The 20730-nt window shown below is 39.7% G+C and overlaps 1 long non-coding RNA gene and 1 pseudogene across 1 annotated transcript; one reads left to right on the top strand and one right to left on the bottom strand.

Moving 5' to 3' along the window:
- Positions 1–3722: 3722 nt before the first annotated feature.
- Positions 3723–5712, bottom strand: LOC119541919. The gene is made up of 3 exons (XR_005218382.1): positions 5649–5712; positions 3969–4141; positions 3723–3846 (listed from the first exon to the last, which is right to left on the bottom strand). It is a non-coding gene; the product is annotated as an uncharacterized LOC119541919 (long non-coding RNA).
- Positions 5713–6942: 1230 nt separating this feature from the next.
- Positions 6943–18907, top strand: LOC119542598 (annotated as a pseudogene).
- Positions 18908–20730: the final 1823 nt, after the last annotated feature.

The following is a 20730-nucleotide window of genomic DNA, read 5'->3' as shown; positions in this document are numbered from 1 at the left end:
CCAGCACCTTCTCTGCCATTGTAGGAACACAAGATCATCTTCTGAATGTCAACAGCTCTTGCTAGTGGAGAACAGAACTGAAGAAGTAGTTGGTTTAGAAAAGTAACCTTGGAAAGCTCAGTAGTTTCTCATAATTCAATCATTAAAACAGAGTTTGCACCCTCTGTATCCTAAAATAAAGAGAACAAACCTGAATCAAAATTCTCTCCATGTTTCTCTTGGAAAAATCCATTTTTGGTGTCCCTTTGACCTAACAGTGACGGTTTCAGTCCCTACCCAACCTAAACCATTCTTCCATGCTTTTTCCCTGGCTCTTACCTGGATGAACTCAGAATATTTTATAAGGATTGCTCTCTGCTTCCAAATGGCACAATCACATCCAACGTAACTTCAGTTCCCTTCCCTGGGTTAGCCTCGTGGTCAGCAAACTTTCAAAAATGGGGGATAAAATTGGTTTTCTAGGATTAAGCCTTACAATTTTCATTTACATGGTTCAACGCCTTTCCTGGAGGGTTGCTGGACAAATGTCTTGTGCAGGTATTGCTAACAGTAAACACGGCCCAAGTAGGCAGCCTGGTCTCTCACCACATTCAGTTCTGAGTTTGTCATGTGCTCTCTTGCTATTTATACTGCTTTGGGTCAGCTACTTGATACTTAATAAAATTGGCCTCCAAGCTGTCCTGCAGGGAAAGATGACCTATCTGGGGGCAATGTCGTTCCAATTTTATAACCTCTGTCGATTGCCCAAGAGTCCTCTGAAAAGGTTGCAGGACTGGAGTTGAGCAAAGGTCCCTGCTGCTTCCTGGCATTCAACGGCACCAAGTGTTTTAGTGTAAATATAATTATACCCAGTGCATTCCCAGCCAACCTCTCGCACATGTGAGCAACTGTAGATGGCATGAGAGATGTGGAAATTCAGCCTCTGCTCAAGGTCAAGGCACATGGGGTTTGCCACTGATGATTTTACCAAACTCTTGGTTATTTCAGAAAGGTAGAATAGAACGTAATATGGGTGAGAATGGATCTACAGGATGGAACTAATGAGCAATTTATAATTCAAAATGAGATGCCAGGAAAAATAAGCACACATAAAAAGCACATTTTATCAGAAGCTTGCACTGCCCAAGGCTAATGGGGTACAAGGTACTGAGTGTTTAGCTTCCTGGGCCAAGAGCTATAGTAAGCCAGGCTCCCTGTGCTGCGTGTCTCCTGTCAGCCCAATCAAGTCGCCTTAACCACCAGGTGGAGAATGTTTTAGTGTTTTTAGTGTTTTCTAAGTGTGTGTGGTTGGATGTTTCACATTTTTGATAAAGATGTGGCGTCATGTTGCAACACTTAAGTGCCTCTGTGTAACAGTCGCGCAATTCAGAGAGGCACCGAGCTCCATGCATCAGCAGCAGTGTAGCTGCTGAAATACAGTTTATATAATCCAGGGACAGGCCCTTGAAGTTTCTCCTTGAAGCCTGTGAAACAATTTTCAGGCTCTGAGCTTGGCCATGGTTTCCGGCAAGTCTTTGTCCCAAAGGTACATGGAATGGCTCAGCTGTCAGCACCTGCAGGTGAGGTGCAAAAGATTGCCGTGGGCTGATCTCCACTGGCACCGGGACAAAAGAGGCTGGCGTTGATCCCCAGAGGACCTTGGCCCACTCTGAAGGACCCTGCAGGGAGGGACTGAAGGACAAGGTGACCTCAATCTAAGGAAGTCTAGGCCAGGAGATTGAACTGGAGCTGCTCCATACGTGACTAGCATGAAGCAGATTTCCCCAAAGCAAGGCAGCCTAGCCACATTAGCTCTCCTTCATTCACCTCCTATGAATTCTCCCTCTCCTCTCCCTGGGTGTGGGACCGCTTCTTTATAGTTCTCATCACAGTAATCTAGCAAATAATTCCTATAAAAGTTTCACTTTCAGTAACCGCTGATTCCTCTCAGGAGTTTCTACACATTAAAAAACGATGGTATGAAAAAACAATGTGTTCCATGGAATGAACAAGGGACTAATTGTGCAATTCAACACAGGAGGGCACAGGGGAGTAACATATTGCCTGAGCAGAATCTTTCCAATTCCGCTAGGTAGACAGTTGCCTCCTTTACCTATTCACATATTTTTGGTGGAGCTGTATGATTAGTGGTGAAGGGTGCAAATTCTAAGGCTGGACTTCCTGGATTCAAAACCTAGCTCTGCTGCAAGCTGTAATCTCAGGAAAGTAACTTGATATTTGTTCTTTAATTTCCTCATATAAAAAGAGGGATGATAGAATACCTAAGTATATCTCAAAGGGTAGGTCTGGAGATTAACATAAATTAATATGTTTGAAATTTTTATAATACCTACATGCATAACAACACTCTATAAACATTAACTTTTATTTTTCATGAGGCCAACTCTATCCTTTTCTACTTTGCAGTCAGATTCTCATGAGTTATTGCTTTCCAAAGAGAGGGCTTGTTACTCAGAGCCTCAGATTCCTTATCTGCAAAAAGGATGTAGCAATTGAATGGGGATATGGGGCAGAGGAGCATTCAGATAGACCAGAACTCTGCATCCCAGAGACTGGACTTGATCTGCATTGCCCAAATTCATGTCCTTAAAATAACATGTGCACAGTCTTTGCCATATTCCTGTCCCTCATCCCTGTACCTGGCTGCTTACCTGATGGATTCCTTTAAATCATCTTTAAATCAACTCACTTTCCTATGTAGCCTCACAGTATGTGGCAATATCCACAGTACTCAAGGGTTTGATGAGCTAGTTACAGATTTTTCTAATACATGTTTAAAATAAATGCCTAATGAAGTTTTGAATTGTTTGTGTAACATCCAAATCATTTTGCATGCCACCAGTGATGTGTATATGCCCTTTTATGAAACTCTGGAGGAGATGTTCACTACGAATCTGACCAGCACTAAAGTCTTCTTAATTACTGCTATATAATTCACATGTGGTTATTTAACTCCTGATGTGTTTCTTTATACCGTTTACCTCCTGGAGTGCACGGAGTATGACTTCTACTTCTTTAGGCACTTAGCATCCAGAATGGTGCTTGGTAAATGTTTATTTAATTTTACATTATAAATACATAATACAGGTATGGGTATATTAGCAGGTAATAAACCCATGACTTGCTAACCATCAGGCTCATGCCAAAAATGCTCATTTCTTTTGCTCCACATAAGCATCACTGTGTTCCTTGGGGGCTTGTTCACTAAATGAAGTAAAGCATGTGGAGTTCCAGGAATTGAGTGAGCACTCAGGAAACATTGGCTCCACAGCCTCCTTCCCTCTTCCTGTGTCCCTTTGTTGGTGAGTAGCTGTTTGCCCATGTGGAAGGTGAGCCCACTTCCTGAGAAGTTTATAGCCCAGGCTATTGTCAAGCTAGAATAAATGTTGCCCTCGGTATCAGCTCAAAGAAGGTTCATTCCCAGTCCCAGAAACATCTAAACAAAGGTAGAAATTACAGTTCCAAATGCCACTATTAAACAGGCCTCAAGAAATTTACTAAAAGCTCATCAGCAAATACTTATTGCACACCCTCATTGTCATGGCACCATTCTGGGTTTTGTAGGTCGAGCAATTTCTTAATCAACCAACATTTATTAAATACCTTCTTGAGTCCCTTCTGTGCCAAAAGCCTTGGGAGGTATAGATCTGAAAAACATTATCAGACTGTAAAGAGGCTAGTAGATTGTGAGTATCTTGAAAGTAAAAAACAAGTTTTATTCATCTTCGCATCTCCCAGGGCTTAATAAAGTGTCACACACATAGTAGCTGTGCATTAAATGTTTGCTCCATAAATGAACATATGAATGAATGAAGACGTCATCCCAGCACTTAGAGAGCTTACAGTCTGAGAAGAGAGAAAGTATAGACAAATGAGTTAATTCATAACTAACCTAACATTATAAGAGATAACACAAGCTATTAAAGGTTAAATTAAGGGAAACACCAAGCATTGTTTCAGCAGCAGACCTCACAAAAGAACGTGTTGGCCCCTCTTCTGTACTTCTCTTTCTTGCCATCCCAAGAGCACAACTTCAGAGGAAGTTGCTAGGTTGTTGTCACACAACTGGTTTCTAGAGACCTCCAAGTTTATCTGTAAGTAAACCAGTAGGTGTTTATCCTCCCAAGCATTCTTCAGTCATCTACAGACAAAGAAAGAAATGGTGATGACGACTCTTTAAGAGATGGAATTAAAAATATGAGAGGGAAGTTGGAAGCCTTCAGTTAGTGCTCGAGCAGGCTTTAATTGACAGTGGCCCTTTGTCATGACAAGGTCTTTGCCACCTCTTCCTGGGGAGAGGCGCCGGGCTTTCTCCGCAACTCTCTAGATCCAAAACTGTCAGCATAAAAATAGTAGCTCAAATCAATGTTCTCTATTATTCATTAGTTACCGAAATACTCTTCTCATATGTACAGTTAACTGAAAGATGTCTTCTTCTGTAGGGCTTTAAAAACATTTTTGGTCCATGAATTAGACCATATATTTCAGTCTCCTTTGCTGGGCACTGATACCACCACCCACAAAACCCTAATTAATTGGGAAGAATGACATTTACATTAAAAATCTCTTTAAAAAATAATTCGTGCACCTGGCCAATAAAAATTTTCAACAGTGCAGAGCAGTATGGCATGAAAAGTAAATTTCCCTTGACCTCCAAAACCCATTCTTCCAATCTTTTCTGTAGAGGCATCCATTGCTGTATTTCTTCACTATCTCTATAGAAATATTCTATGTAGGTACAAGCACATGTGAATATATGTGCCTTCCTTTCTTACACAGACCCGCCTGTTCTTTAGTGAAACTTAAGATATGGGGGGAGAGGGGCGCTTTTGCAAATCCATACATTTAGATTTACCTCTTTAAATGTGATAGCTGAGCTGTATTCTATTGTATGGAAGTCCTAAAACTTACTCAGTCCCCTACTGACAGATATATTGGGGTTTCCAGTCTTTTGTGTCTCACAAACAAGGCAAATATCTTTGTACATATGTCTGTATTCTGTTCTATTAGCTATGGGATCAATTCCTGAAAGTGGAATTGCAGAGTCAAAGGATACATGAATTTTAATTCTGATAGACATTGCCAAGTGGTGACACTTAACTTGGGTTGAGAATTGGCAAATGTGAAGTATTTGTTCATGCCAGAAATAAGGGTGAAGACAATATTTTATTTTAAACTTTAATACCTCAGGCAAGCAGAGCATTTATTTATTAAAACTGCTTTGCCAATGTATTGCCCAACTAAACAGACACAAACATACACCCTGTCAAGAATCTATTCAAAATACTGTGACAACAGCTTACTAAATGAGGAACTTGCCAGAAGTTTCTTACCACCAAATTGCATGAGTGTTTGTTGCAACGGGATGAGCTCAGTCACACCACACATTCTCCACATTGCCCCTGCCGTGTTTACTATCCTTTGTGGCCTTTGCCAATTAGCAACACTGCCTTATTTTTCTTTAGAGTAACCAAAGGTCACCTTATGTTCCTTCCTTCCTCCCAACCCCTCTTCAGCACAGGCGTTTTTCTTCTCACCATGGTTCCCTCACAAAAGCAGCCAATCTTAAAATGTTAGGTCAGGCAGATTATTAATGCATCAGTGAAGAGACCCTCAAACAATGGAAATTTGATTTAAATATCTATTACCTGTAGAGGTGCCTCAGCAAACAGAAACCTTACACTTGGTTAAGCTGCCACTTCCCTCACCAGCTTCTTACATTTAAAAAAATGAAGAGACCCAGAACCTTCTCCAGTTTCTCTCGTGTTTACCCAACATCCACTCTGTGCTACAATCCCCAGCTGGGACTTCTCTCCTGTTTGCTCTAGTAACATGAGAAACAGTGTGAAGGTTTTGTGTTTGTTTTGTAACCAGCTGTAACTCATTTTCTTTTCTCTGCCTCTGACCACAAACACATAACCTTCCTAGTAACCATTTAAAATCTACATCTGACCAGGTTGAAACCAAATAAAATCATTTTAGTTCCATTGGTCACAATTAATTCAGTCAATATCAATAAATATTTTGCTTGCATTCAGGATGGTTATGAATTTAAGATGGCTTAAGATCTACTTAAAATATTTTTTCAATACATGAATCTATGAAATTATTTCTACAATATGAATAATCAGGACATTTCATTTTGACATAATTATCTCATAATGACTCTTAAAGAGCCAGAGACTATGAACCAAAAAAAAAAAAGTTTAGATTCTGCAAGGAACTATTTCAATATACTCATGCTGTGAGCTGTTTAAGATCCTTAACCCAGAATAACACTGCTCTCTCAAAGAACAGCGAAACAATAGATCTTCTAATTTAGAAATAAAAATAAGAAAACTCACACTCAAACTCACCTTAGGATCAGTCTCCTACCCAGCTGGACGTTTAGATATTGATGATGCTATTCTTGGTCCTGCCAGGAGAGGTCACCAGAAAGCAAGAACCCAGGAGCCTAGTTGAGGAGGGGAGCTTAGCCAACAGGTGGGAGACACAAGACTATTCCAGACCAGGCTACAAAAACCTTGAAAGGAAAGCTCCAAATGCAACCCATTGACCAAATCCTCTGCGCAGTGGAGAGGTTTCAAAATCAGTAAAGACAATTCCCTACCCTCAGGCAGTTACACCAAAGATGTGAATGTGTCTTTGGCAATGGATTTCTTTATTGAGGGTTCTACCTCTTTTTATTCCACAAACACGTGCTAGGCATGTTTTACATGCCAGGCTTTCAGCTAGAAGCTACACAAAGACTGAAAAGTCATCAACTCCATCCCATAGTGGGTGTTCTTTAAATATCATTAAATGAGTGACTGAATAAAGCTCACAATCAGGTTAGAGGAGAAACACAGGTGAGCAGATGGTATGTTCAGAATACAGTGATGGGTGTTGTCTATTTTGCCCAAGTTAATGGGAAAAGACCTCAGATATGCAGTGACAATAGGAATGAGTAATGGACAGGTGAGTGGAGGAGGCAGAGGTGTTCCAGGTAGGCAAGTGAAAAAGCATAGCATGGGCAAAAGGCCCAAAGCAGAGGTCAGCAAATTAGAGCCTGTGGGTCAAACCCAGCCTACCGTCAATAAAATTTTATTTGAACACAGCCCACACTCATTCATTTATGTTCTGTGTATGACCACTTCCATGTTGCACCAGCAGTGTTGAGTAGATGCAACAGAGACAATGCGACTCATAAAGTCTCAAAAATATACTATCTGACCCTTCACAGCAAATGGGAAAGTCCTCTCTGGGGTGACACTCCTGCCAGGATTTTTCCTCCAGGCAAAAACTAGAAACAATGAAAGGAGTGTAAAAAAAATGTAAAGGGGCAAAAATGAATGAATGAATGAATGAATGAATGAATGAAAAGAAAGTTCAAGATTCCTGGAGAAGGAACAGAGGAGAGGAAGTTTTCTCCTGGGGGTGAAACAATTGCACACAAAGTGCAATCTTTAAAATTGTACCACATATTGAGGGCAAGAATTAGATGAAGAAGAGCTGAAAAAATCTGATAAGTTTAAACATGGGCAATTCTAAAGGTCTAGAATAAGTTAAACCAAGCATCAAAGAAGAATCTTAACACAAAACCAATCAACAGTAAAACCCTAGGCAAGAGAGGAAAACTGACCTTTAGAGTAAACTCATCAAGATAGTCATATGCCTAGATGTCAAAAAAAATTACAAGCCATACTAAGAAACAGGAATATAAAGTCCAGTCAAGGGAACAAATTAAAACACAGAATTTGGAACAACTAATCAAAGATATTCAAACAGATCTCCAAAATCAATTCAAGGAGATGAAGGCTAAAGAGAGAAAGGATATTAAGGAGATACTGTGTGAGCATAAAGAAGAATTTAAAAGTATAAAAAGAAACATAACAATATGAAAGTCAAAATAGAAGAGATATAAAATACGCTAGTGGTATACAACAGCAGATTTGAACAGGCAGAAGAAACAGTGAACTAGAAGACAGCACAATGGAAATCTTACAGACAGAAGAACACATAGAGAATGGAAAAAATTGAACAGGGTCTCAGATTTGAATTACAACATGAAGTGCACAAACATACATGTCCAAGAAGGAGAAGACAAAGGAAAGGGGGCAGAAAGAATACTTGAGGAAATAATGACCCCAAATTTCCCAACTCTTATGAAAGTTATACATACACATGTCCAAGAAGCACATCATACTCCAAACAGAAAAAATCCTAATAGATCTACTCCAAGACACATACTAACCAGAATGTCAAATGCCAAAAATAGAGAATCCAGAAAGCAGCAAGAGAAAAGCAATTTGTCACATACAAAGGAAAAGCAATAATATTAAGTGCTGATTTCTCAACAGAAACCATGGAGGTGAGAAGGCAGTGGTATGATATATTTAAGGTACTGAAAGAGAAAAACTGTCAGCCAAGAATTGTTTATCTGACAAAACTGTCCTTCAAAAAAGAGGGAGAGTTTAAAATATTCACAGATAAATAGAAACAGAGAGTTTGTCAACAAGAGATCAGCCCTATAAGAAATACTAAAGGGAGATCAGGCTGAAAAGAAAAGACAAAAGAGAGGCTTGGAGGAGATTGTAGAAATGAAGATTGCCAGTAAGGGTTACAAAAAGGGTAAAAAGAGAGACAAAAATAAGATATGACATATAAAAACCAAAGGATATAATGGTTGAAGTAAGTACTGCCTTTATAGTAATATAATTGAATGTTAATGGATCAAAGTCCCCTATCAAAAGACACAGATTGCAGAATGGATTAAAAAAGTATGATCCATCTATATGCTATCTACAAGAGACTCACCTTAGACCCAAGGACTCAAATAGGTTGAAAGCAAAAGGTTGGAAAAATATGTTCCATGCAAATGGTAACCAAAAAAGAGCTGGAGTCACTATGACAATATTGGAAAAAATAGACATTAAAATGAAAACTGTTGTAAGAGACAAAGAAGAACATCATATATTAATAAAAAGGGCAATCCACTAGGAAGAAATAACTATCATAGATATTTACACACCTAACCAAGGTGCCCCAAAATACATGAGGCAAACACTAGCACAACCAAAGGGAGAAATAGGTGTCTCTATAATAATAGTTGGAGATTTCAATACACCAATCTCATCAATAGATAGAAAGTCTAGAAAGGGGCTCAATAAGGAAACAGAGAAATTGAATCATACATTAAATGAACTAGACCTAACAGATAAGGACCAAACACTGTGCACCAGTTTGACACTGTTAAATACCCCAAGAAAGGCTATGTTCCTTAAATCCACTCTTGTGGGTGCAGACTTACTGTGGGTGGGATCTTTTGATTGGGTTGTTTCCATGGAGGTGTGACCTCACCCATTCAAGGTGAGTCTTAGTTTTCTGGCATCCTCTATGAGAGGATAAAAGGCAGAGACATTTTGAAAAGAGATGCTTAGAGAGAAAATGCCAGAGACATTTTGGAGACAGCCATTGAAACCAGGCATTTGGAGATACAGTCAGAAATACCCTGGGAGATGCTAAGCAAGGCCTCACAGAAATAGCTAGAACCTGGAGAGAGCCCAGGGAAGACAAGATATGAAATCCAGATTTTGCCCCAGAAAAGCTAAGAGAAGACCCACACATGTTTATAGAGAGAAAGCCACTGGAATCAGAAGGTGAAAGCAACACAACCTGGGAGTGAAGGACACAAGCACAGTGCCTTCTCAGCTGACAGAGGTGTTCTGGATGCCATCAGCCTTTCTTCAGTGAAGGTATCCTCCTTCTGATGCCTTAATTGGGACATTTTTATGGCTTTACAACTGTAAATTGTAACCTAATAAACTCTAATTTTTTTATTGAGATTGTTTACATTCCATACAATTATCCAAAGATGCAAAGTGTAGTTACCCATGGTACCATCATACAGCTGTGCATACATCACCATAATTATTTTTTTTTCAATTTTTAGAACATTTTCATTACTCCAGAAAAGAAATAAAGACAAAAAAAAATAGGAAACTTAAATACTCCCATATCCCTAACCACCCGGCCTCCATTATTGACTCATAGTATTGGTATAGTACACTTGTTACTATTGATGCAAGAATGTTAAAATACTACTAACTGTAGTATATAGTTTGCAATAGGTATACTTTTCTCCCTATATGCTCCTCTATTATTAACTTCTAGTTATAATGTCATACATCTGTTCTAGTTCATGAAAGAGATTTCTAATATTTGTACAGTTAATCATGGACATTGCCCACCACAGGATTCACTATTTTATATATTCCCATCTTTTAACCGTTAACTTTCCTTCTGGTGACATACATGACTCTGAGCTTCCCCTATGCACCCATTCACAGACCATTCAGCACTGTTAGTCATTCTCACAAAGTGCTACCATCACCTCTGTCCATTTTCAAACACTTAAGTTCAACCTAGTTGAACATTCTGCTCATAGTAACCAATTTCTCCCCATTCTTTAACCTCGTTTTATATCCTGGTAACTTATACTTCATATCTATGAGTTTACATATTGTAATTAGTTCATATCAGTGAGACCCTGCAATATTTGTCCTCATGTGTCTGATTTATTTCACTCAATATAGTGTCCTCAAGGCTTCTTCATCAATCAACTTTTTAATAGATTGTTTTGTTCACACTCCATACATTCCATCCTCAGTAAACAATCGATGGTTCCCTGTACAGTCACATATTTATGTATTCACCACCCTCACCACTATCGATATAAGGACATCTCCATTTCTTCCACAAAGAAGGAGGAGGAGTCAAAGAAGGTAGAGAGACAAAAGCAAAAAAAAAAAGAAAGAAAGAAAGAAAGAGAAAACAAAACAAAACCAAACATGACAGCTAGGAAGCAACAAAAGGAAAGATAGCATTAAATTAAAGTAGAATAAAGAGCCAGACAACATCACCAATGCCAAGTGTCCCATACCTCTCCCTTATGCCCCCCTCTTATATGCATTTAGCTTTGGTATATTGCCTTTGTTACATTACAGGAAGCACAATACAATGATTCTGTTAATTATAGTCTCTAGTTTGCATTGATTGTATTTTCCCCCTAATACCACCTTAATTTTAACACCTTGCAAAGTTGACATTCATTTGTTCTCCCTCATGTAAAAACATATTTGTACATTTGTCAGAAAATATTTTAAACTCTCCCTCCTAGTTGAAGGACAGTTTTGCTGGATATAGGATTCTTGGTTGGTGGTTTTTTTCTCTTTAAGTAACTTAAATATATCACACCACTTCCTTATTGCCTCCATGGCTTCTACTGAGAAATCCACACATAGTCTTATCAAGCTTCTTTTGTATGTGATGGATTGCTTTTCTTTTGCTGGTTTCCATATCAGGTCTCCCTGAGGGTGTGTCTTAGAAGATTGACATACCCTGTGAGGCCTCAAACCAGCTGTGCTTTTCCCAACCTGCCCAGCAGGTGGCATTTGTCAGCCTGTAGCTTCTGACCAGTGTAAGGAGGTGGAGACCCCTTAGTCCTTAATTTCAGTTTTGGCTGTTTTCCCCCAAGCTCTGGGGTCTGGTTCTGAATGAGAGGCCAGTAGTAGGGCTGGGCACCCCCTCCTTCCCCTTAGGGAAGATACACCCCCTAGAGAGTTTTCATTGCATTTAAATAGGCTCTTTGTCTCTCTGACTCTGCTATCTCCACCTTTGTCTGGGTCAGAGAGCTGGGAACTGAAAATGGCTGTGGCTTTCTCCACTGAGCCACCCAGGTTGAGAGAGAGAAAAAGGGACTGAAAGCCCCCATTCAGGGCCAGTCCATGGTCCCCCCAGCTTCACCCTCTGGCCAGATATAGCATGTGGTCCTCTGAGCTCCTCCTCCAGCACAGAGAAGTCCTCCAGCTCTTTAAGGTCAGTCATCACTAAAAACCTCTGTCTGCTTATTGGGAATTTGTAGCTTGCATTGAGCAGTCCACATTTGTTAATCAAAACCCCAGTTGGAGCTGTACTGAGGTATATTCACTTGTTGAGAAAGTGCTGCTGTCTTTCACAGTGAGGCCTTGCAGTTTGGGCTGCTGTCAGGAAGGGGCTTTCAGTGCAGGTCCACAGTTTTTACCTACAGATTTTGTGCTGTGATCTCAGGCATTCCTCCCAATCCAGGTTGGTGTATCATGTGTGGACAGTCATGTTTGTCCCCCAGCAGTTATTCCAGATTATTTACTAGTTGTTCCTGATTGCTTATTAGTTGTTCCAGGGGGACTAACTTCCACTCCTCTCTATGCTGCCATCTTCTTTCTCCCCCATAAACTCCAATTTTAAAAGCCAATCCATTTCTCATATTTTGCATTCTGGCAGCTAAGCAAAGTGGAACATCTGCATCTCCAAACAGCTAGATAAACATTCTTCTCAAGTTTGCATTGATCATTCTCCAGGGTAGACCAGATGTTGTCTCACAAAACAAGTCTCAATAAATTTTAAAGATAGAAATTATCCAGAGCACTTTCTCTGACCATAATGGAATGAAGTTGGAAGTCAATAATAGGTGGAGATCTGGAAAATTCACAAATATATGGAAGTTAAATAACATACCCTTAAACAATCAGTGGGTCAAAGAAGTAACTGTAAGGGAAATCAGTAAATATTTTGAGATGAACAAAAATGGGAACACATTATATCAAAACTTATAGAATGCAGCAAAGGCAGAGCTGAGAGGGAAACTTATAGCCCTAAGTGCTTACATTAAAAAAATAATAAAGAGCTAAAACCAAAGACCTAACTGCATACCTGGAGAAACTAGAAAGAAAATAGAAAACTAACCTTCAAGCAAGCAGAAGGAAAGAAATAACAAAAATTAGAGCAGAAATAAATTAAATTGAAAATAAAAAATATATAGAATATTAACAAAACCAAAAGTTGGTTCTTTGAGAAGATCAATAAAATCAACAAACCCTTAGCTAGCATGAAAAAGAAAAGTTTGTTCTTTGAGATCAATAAAACTGACAAACCCTTAGCTAGTATGACAAAGTAAAAAAGAGAGAAGATGCAAATAAATAAAATCAGAAATGAGAAAGGGGACATTACTACTGACCCCACAAAAAAAGGGAGGGGCTCATAAGAGGATACCATGAACAACAGTATGCCAACAAATTAGACAAGGTAGATGAAATGGACAAATTCCTAGAAATACATGAATGAACTACACTGACTCTAGAAGAAACAGAAGACCTCAATAGACAAATTAGAAGTAAAGGGATTGAATCAGTCATCAAAAACCTCCCAACAAAGAAAAGCCCAGAACCAGATGACTTCACAGTTGATTCTACCAATCATTCCAAGAAGATTTAATACCAACCTTGCTCAAACTCTTCCAAAAAACTTAAGAGTAGGGAGCACTACATAACTCATTCCATGAGGCCAACATCACCCTGATATCAAAGTCAGATAAAGATACTACAAGCAAAGAAAATTACAGACCAATTTCTCTCATGAATATAGATGCAAAAATTCTCAACAAAATACTTGCAAGTCAAATCCAACAGCACATAAAAGAATTATATACCACAATCAAGTGGGTTTTATCCAAGGTATACAAGGGTGATTCAACACAAGAAAATCAATTAATGTAATGCATCGCATTAACAAATCAAAGGGAGAAAATTATATGATCATTTCAATTGATGCAGAAAAGGCATCTGACAAAGCCCAACACCTTTCTTGATAAAAACACTTCAAACAATAGGAATAGAAGGAAAGATCCTCAATATGATAAAGGTCTTATATGAAAAACCCACAGCTAACAAAGTATTCAATGGTGAAAAACCAAAAGCTTTCCCTCTGGGATCTGGAACAAGGCAAGGATGTCCATGGTCACCACAGTTATTCAACATTGTGCTATAATCTCTAGCCAGAGCAGTTAGGCAAGAAAAAGAAATAAAATTATCCATCTTGGAAAGGAAGAAGTCAAACTTTCACTATTTGCAGATGACATGATCCTATATATAGAAAGTTACCAAAACTCCACAACAAATCTACTAGAGCTAATAAACAAATACAGCAAAGTGGGAGGATACAAGATCAACACACAAAAATCCACTGTGTTTCTATACACTAGCAATGAGCAATATGAGGAGGAAATCAAGAAAAAAAAATTCCATTTTCAATAGCAACAAAAACAATCAAATACCTAGGACTAAATTTAACCAAGGATTTAAAGGATTTGTTCACAAACAAACTACAAAATATTGTTGAAAGAAATTGAAGACCTAAAAAATTTGTTCTGGTTTGCTAATGCTGCTGGAATGCAAAACACCAGAAATGGATTGGATTTTATAAAAGGGGGTTTATTTGGTTACACAGTTATAGTCTTAAGGCCACAAAGTGTCCAGAGTAACGCATCAACAATTGGGTACCTTCACTAGAGGTTGGCCAATGGCATCTGGAAAACCTCTGTTAGCTGGGAAGGCACGTGGCCAGCGTCTGCTCCAAGTTCTAGTTTCAAAATTGCTTTCTCCAAGGATGGTCCTCTCTAGGCTACAGTTCCTCAAAATTGTCACTCTTAGTTGCTCTTGGGGCATTTGTCCTCTCTTAGCTTCTCTGGAGCAAAAGTCTGTTTTCAAAGGCCGTCTCCAAAATGTGTCTATAAACTGAAGCTCCTCTCTCAGTTCCAGTGCATTCTTGAAAGTGTCCCTCTTGGGTGTAGTTTCTCTTCAAAATGTCACTTTCAGCTGCACTGAGTTCCTTCTGTTTATCAGCTCATTTATACGGCTCCAGTGATTTAATTTAGTCCCACCCTGAATGGGTGGGTTAACACCTCCATGGAAATTATCCAATCAGATTCATCACCCACAGCTGGGTAGGACTCATCACCATGGAAACACTCAAAGAATTACAATCTAATCAACACTGATACGTCTGCCCACACAAGATTACATCAAAGATAATGGTGTTCTGGGGGACATAATACATTCAAACTGGCACATAAATAGAAGGCCATTCTGCGTTCATAGATTGGAAAACTAAAATATCGTTAAGATGTCAGTTCTACCCAAAATGATTTACACATTCAATGCAATCCCAATAAAAATTCTAACAGCCTACTTTGCAGTGATGAAAAAGCCAATTATCAAATTTATTTGGGAGAGTAAGGGGCCCAATAGCCACAAACATCTTGAAAAAGAAAAAGTTGGGGGACTCACACTTGCTGACTTTAACGGATATTACAAAGCTACAGTGGTCAAAACAGCATGCTAATGGCCTAAGGGTAGATGTATTAACCAATAAAATTGAATTTAGAGTTCAGAAATAGACCCTCAGATCTTTGGCCAACTGATATTTGACAAGTCTGCCAAGTCCACTCAACTGGGAAAGAATAGTCTCTTCAACAAATGGTGCTGGGAGAACTGGGTATCCATATGCAAAAGAATGAAAGAGGACCCGCATCTCACACCATATACAAAAATTAACTAAAAATGAATCAAAGAACAGAAGCTGTGAGAGAGAGTCACAAAGCTGAGAAAGAAAGCCACAGACAGAGCATTCAGAAGCTGAAAGCAAAGAACCTTGGGAGAGAAGGTAGAGACCAGCAAATGCCACTATGTATCTTGCCATGTGACAGAGAAGTCCAAGATCGCAAGTATCCGGCGATTGCCTGTTGATGCCTTGATGTGGATATTTTCATGGCCTCAGAACTGAACAGTGGAAGGTGCCATGGACCTGATCTTGATCAATTCCCTACCTTTTGTGTCTGACACTGAAACATCCCTCACCTGTATTTCCTTGGGGTGGCATCTCAATGAGCTCATCACCATAGGAAGGGACTTTGAAGTCTTAATGAACAACACCAGGATCCACTGGAAGTTACTCAAGATGTGACCAGAGAATGGGCTAAAGGGAGTTGTTTGGAAGAGGGAAAAGGCTAGTAAAATCAACAGTGCTTATTTCTGTGAAGGGTGAGTTCGAGGAGAGGCAATAAGGATATGAAACATGAAGATGCACAAACAAGCTTCCTTTCTACCAGCTACTTCAACTATGACTCTCAAGAGGGGAGAGAACATGAATATATCTTTCAAAAGGAGTAGATTAAAGAAGAAGATGCAGTGATTTATAAAAATGGTTCCTTCATCCATTCAATGCCCCAGCATGAAGTACCTGATATCTTAGAAGTGCACCTGCCATATGCTCAGCCCCAGGATGCTGGAGTGTACTTGGCCAGGAACATAGGAGGAAACCTCTTCACCTCGGCCTTCACCAGGCTGATTGTCCAGAGATGTAAAGCTCAGAAGTGTGGAGCTGAATGCAGCAGTCTTTGTACTGTTTGGATGAACAATGGTGTCTTCCATGAAGATACTGGTGAATATTTGTCCTTCTGAATTTATGGGGAGAACATGTGAGAAGGCTTGTGAACACCACACATTTGGCAGAACTTGTAAAGAAAGGTGTAGTGGACCAGAGGGGTGCAAGTCCTATGTGTTCTGTCTCCCAGACCCATATGGGTGTTCCCATGCCACAGGTTGGAAGAGTCTGCAGTGCAATGAAGCATGCCAGCCTGGTTATTATGGGCCAGACTGTGAGCTTAGGTGCAGGTGCACCAATGGGGAGACGTGATTGTTTCCAGGGATGCCTTTGTTCTCTGGGATGGCAAGGGCTCCTGTGTGGGAAAGAAGGCATGCCAAGGATCACCCCAAAGATAGAGGATTTGCCATATCACGTACACGTGAACAGTGGTAAATTTAACCCCATCTGCAAAGTCTCTGGCTGGTCACTATCTGCTAGTGAAGAAATAACTCTGGTAAAGCTGGATGGGACAGTGCTTCACCCAGAAGACTTCTACCATACAGATCATCTCTCAGTGACGACATTCACAGCCACTGTATCCTCCCACCTGACTCAGGAGTTTGGGTCGGCAGTGTGAACACAGTTGCTGAGATGATGGATAAACCTTTCATCATTTCTGTTAAAGTTCTTCAAAAGCCCCTTAATGCCCCAAATGTGACTGACACTGGACGTAACTTTGTTGTCATCAACGTCAGCTCTGAGCCTTACTTTAGGGATGGACCGATCAAATCCAAGAAGCTTCTATACAAACCTGTTAATCATCATGAGGCCTGGAGTCATATTCAAGTGTCAAATGAGATTGTTACACTCAACTATTTGGAAACCTCAAACAGAATATGAGCTTTGCATGCAGCTGATCTGATGTGGAGAGAGTGGAGAGGGCATCCTGGACCAGTGAGACATTTCACAACAGCTTCTATTGGTCTCCCTCCTCCCTCAGTCTGCTTCTGAAAAGTCAGACCACTCTGAATTTGACCTGGCAACCAATATTTCCAAGCTCAGAAATGAGTTTTATGTTGAAGTAGAAAGGAGGTCTGTGCAAATGAAAACTGACCAGCAGAATATTAACATGCCAGGCAACTTGACTTCAGTGCTACTTAACAATTTACACCCCAGGGAGCAGTATGTAGTCTGAACCAGAGTCAACACCAAAGCCCAGGGGAAATGGAGTGAAGATATCACTGCTTGGATCCTTAGTGTCATTTCCCTTCTCAACCAGAAAACATCAAGATTTCCAACATCACTGACTCCTCGGCCATCATCTCTTGGACGATATTGGGTGGCTAGTCTATTTCTTCTATTATGATCTGTTACAAAGTTCAGAGTAAAAATGAAGACCAGCACATTGCCCAGTACCAACTCAAGGGCCTAGAGCCTGAAACAGCTTGCCAGGTGGACATTTTTACAGAGAACAACATAGGGTCAAGCAATCCTTCCTTTTCTCATGAACTGATGACCCTTTCAGAATCTCAAGCCCCAGCAGACCTTTGGAGGTTGGAAGATGCTGCTTATAGCCATCCTTGGCCCAGATGAGTGACCTGCCTGACAGTGCTGTTGGTCTTTCTGATCATGTTGCAATTGAAGAGGGCAAACCTCCAAAGGAAAATGGCCCAAGTCTTCCAAAACAGGGAAGAACCAGCTGTGCAGTTTAACTCAGGAACTCTGACCCTGAACAGAAAAGGCAAAAACAACCCGGATCCTACAAATCATCCTATCCTTGACTGGAATGACATCAAATTTCAAGATGTGATTGGAGAGGGCAATTTTGGCCAGGTTCTTAAGGTGTGCATCAAGAAGGACGGGTTACAGATGGATGCTGCCATCAAGAGGATGAAAGAATATGCCGCCAAAGATGATCACAAGGACTTTGCAGGCAAACTGGAGGTTCTTTGTAGACTTGAACACCATCCAAACATCTCTTGGGAGCTTGTGAACATCGAAGCTGCTTGTACCTGGCCATCGGGTATGCCTCCCATGGAAAGCTCCTGGACTCCCTGCACAAGAGCCAAATGGTGGAGACTGACCCAGCATTCACCATCGCAACAGCACTGCTTCTACACTGTCCTCCCAGCAGCTTCTTCACTTTGCAGCAGATGTGGCCCAGGGTATGGACTACGTGAGCCAAAAACAGTTTATCCACAGGGATCTGGCAGCCAGGAACACTTTAGCTGGTGAAAAATATGTAGCCAAAATAGCAGATTTTGGATTGACCCAAGGTCAAGAAATATATGTGAAAAAGACTATGGGAAGGCTCCCAGTGCACTGGATGGTGATTGAGTCACTAAATTACTGCGTGTATACAACCAACAGCGATGTATGGTCCTATGGTGTGTTACTATGGGAGATTGTTAGCTTGGGTGGCATTTCCTACTGCAGGATGACATGTGCAGAACTCTACAGGAAGCTACCCCAGGGCTACAAACTGGAGAAGCCCCTAAACCGAGACGATGAGGTGTATGAACTAATGAGACAATGCTGGCAGGAGAAGCTTTATGAGAGGCCTTCATTTGTCCAAATATTGGTGTCCTTAAACAGGATGTTAGAAGAACAGAAGACCTACGTGAATACCACACTTTGTGAGAAGTTAGCCTATGCAGGAATCGACTGCTCTGCTGAAGAAGGAGCCTAGGACAGACTGTCTCCATCGATAGTCTGTTTCCCTTCACCAACATGAGAAACCCTTGATACAAGCCAAGAAAATAAGCAAGGCTTTGCTTAGGAGATGTGATATAGATGTGTATAGCATATTGCTGTGTGTATGGGACCTACCCCACAAAATCCCAGTGTATGGATCTATAGTACACTCTTACTCTAATAGGACTGTGTTTACTGTTTTGAGTAAGAATGTACTGAAATCCAAATGCCTGTTTGTGGTTTCATATGCAATATGTTTTTCTAAAAACATGGACTTCATTAGGAAGTTGTGAAAGTACAATTACTGTAATGCATAACTCATTATTGTCCTATATATTGTTGATATTTGCCTTTAAATGGAATGCTTTATAATGTCTTACTGTGTAGAAGTAAAATATTGTTAATGAACCTAACAATGACCCAATGTTAGAAGGGTGAGAAAAGTGAGGGAATTCTAAGAATTCTGGCAAGTCATCAGTTAACAGTGAAGAAGACTGAAAAATCCAAGCGATGTGAAAGAGATTCCGATCTCCAATTTTTCTGTCTTATCTGTAGAAGCTAGGCTGCTTCCATTTGGTCATATGACAACTTTGCCGTGTTTCCAGAGCCCACATATTAGTCCAGAATGCTAACATCTAAAAACAGACATAAAATTCATTTCGTAGAAGCCTGAAAACCCACAGAGAAATATGAATAAGTTTAATAGTAAATCAATGGGATTCAATTGTAGAGTCTCTGGTAATATTGATTTATGTATTTTAAGAAATAGTAAAAATAGAAAATCTGGAGTTACATTTGGGAGACATTGCGACTTTTACCATATCAAATTACCATCCCTACATGTATTGCACATTGCAAAAAGTTTTAGTTTTGATAAGTTGTGAATTTTCCATTTATCCTATAGGCCATGTTGTACTGAGAGGATACAATAAGTGAATAAATGTCTTGCCTACCAAAAAAAAATTTTTAAACATGGATCAAAGACCTAAGTATAAGAACCAGAACTATAAAACAGCTAGAAGAAAATGTAGGCAAGCATCTTCACAATGTTTTTGTTGTAGGCAATGGTTCTTCAGACTTTATACCCAAAGCACAAGCAATGAAAGAAAAAACAGATACATGGAACCTCCTCAAAATTAAAAACATTTTACATCAAAGGACTTCATCATGAAAATAAAATGATAACCTACAGAATTGGAGAACATATTTGGGAACTGCACGTCTGATAAGGGTTTAATATCTATAATATATAAATAAATCCTACAACTCAACAATAAAAAGCAAACAACCCAATTAAAAAATGGACAAAAGACTTGAATAGACATTTCTCCAAAGCGGAAATATATAAGACTAAAAAGCACATGAAAAGATGTTCAACATCACTAGCTATTAGGGAAATGCAAATTAAAACCACAATGAGATGTCACTTCACACCTATTAGAATGGCCATTGTGAAAAAAAAAAAAAAAAAACAGAAAACTACAAGTGTCAGAAAGGATGTGGAGAAATAGAGGAACACTCATTTATTGCTGGTAGGAATGTAAAATGGTGCAGCCACTGTGGAAGACAATTTGGCAGTTCTTCAGGAAGCTAAGTATAGAATTACCATATAACCTGGCAATCCCTCTACTAGGTATGTATCCAGAAGAACTGAAAGCAGGGACTCAAACAGATATTTTCACACTGATGTTCATGGCAGCATTACCCACAATTGCCAAAAGATAGAAGCAACCCAAGTATCCATCAACCAATCAGTGGATAAACAAAACGTAGCATATGATGGAATATTATGCAGCTGTGAAAAGGAATGAAGTCCTG

The sequence above is a fragment of the Choloepus didactylus genome, chromosome 8 (genome assembly GCF_015220235.1).
Source record: "Choloepus didactylus isolate mChoDid1 chromosome 8, mChoDid1.pri, whole genome shotgun sequence".
NCBI lineage: Eukaryota > Metazoa > Chordata > Mammalia > Pilosa > Megalonychidae > Choloepus > Choloepus didactylus.
This window is presented reverse-complemented; position numbering and strand designations above follow the sequence as displayed.